Raw genomic sequence first — 670 nt, 5'->3', positions numbered from 1 at the left:
TTCTAAAATATATTTTAATTAAGCTATAGTTAATTAAATCATTCGAGTTTAATTTTTTATTAATGATTCTTAATGTGTATGACCCATTAGTTTTCTAATATGTTGAACCAAATACAAATGATAATTCTTATTAAATAGAATTAAATAAATTAAATAATTTAATTTAATATCAATTCAACAATTAATTAATTTATAGTTGAAAATCATGTGCATTGTTTAGTAACATGTCATGATCCTTTAAATATTAAAAAGTCATTAGTTGTTTGACTTAACCTTTTAGTTATCAGTTTCTCAATGTACTTAATATATTTTCATTAATAATGTTTTGATTTAACATTAAAGTATGAAATATGTCTGTCATATTAAATCATATTTGTTTTCTACATAATAATCATTTATCGTTCGAATTAGACTTCAAATTCTTTTCAAATGTCATACCATACTGGCCAAGAATCTCCTAGTAAATATTATTTAAGAACTGATTGAATATATTTTTTTAATTTACATTGGGTGATGAATCATCTCTTGATCACTTAAGTACCTCTATATAGTTCATATCATACCAAATATTTACCCCTTCATTACTTCGATTAAGATAATATGTAACAAGATCAAAGTATCACATTCTCTATTTAAGATGATCTCAATTGTAAAGATCACGTAAACAACC

This window comes from Populus euphratica, unplaced genomic scaffold (genome assembly GCF_000495115.2).
Source record: "Populus euphratica unplaced genomic scaffold, PopEup_1.0 scaffold500.1, whole genome shotgun sequence".
Lineage (NCBI taxonomy): Eukaryota > Viridiplantae > Streptophyta > Magnoliopsida > Malpighiales > Salicaceae > Populus > Populus euphratica.
Note: the sequence above shows the minus strand (reverse complement) of the source record.